Source organism: Aphelocoma coerulescens, chromosome 2 (assembly GCF_041296385.1).
Source record: "Aphelocoma coerulescens isolate FSJ_1873_10779 chromosome 2, UR_Acoe_1.0, whole genome shotgun sequence".
Taxonomy (NCBI): domain Eukaryota; kingdom Metazoa; phylum Chordata; class Aves; order Passeriformes; family Corvidae; genus Aphelocoma; species Aphelocoma coerulescens.
This window is the reverse complement of record NC_091015.1, coordinates 50,641,969-50,642,441: the sequence shown is the minus strand read 5'-3', so window position 1 is coordinate 50,642,441 and position 473 is coordinate 50,641,969.

Here is a 473-nt window from a genome sequence, read left to right as displayed (position 1 = left end):
ATAATATGTTGGGCATTTTATATCAATCTCCTTCCCTCAATTCCAGTGGATCTACAACACATGCATTTGGTGCTGAATTATAGCCATCTCCTAAATACAAAGAACACACTGTAAGACAGGTGCAGTAATACAGGAACCTCGGGAAATTCAGAAATGGTCAGAAGAGTTAACTCCAGAGAGGGTGGAATCAGTCACTTACCGACCAGTGCCCTCCAGTGGCTCCTACAGCAACTGAAGGAACTGAAGACAAGAACCTGTTTTCAGAGGTCAAAGACACCACAATTGTACCACTAATGGAAAGAAAGAAAATGCTGACATCTGGATGCCAAATAGCTTTTAAAAATTTATGTTCTTTCATGGCAACCTCATATCTGCTATCATTACATACCACAGCCAGAAAAACCTACATGCCACCAAGTGAATAAAATATTAATTGCAAGCCTTGTGAAATGAGACAACAGAAACCAAAGCAA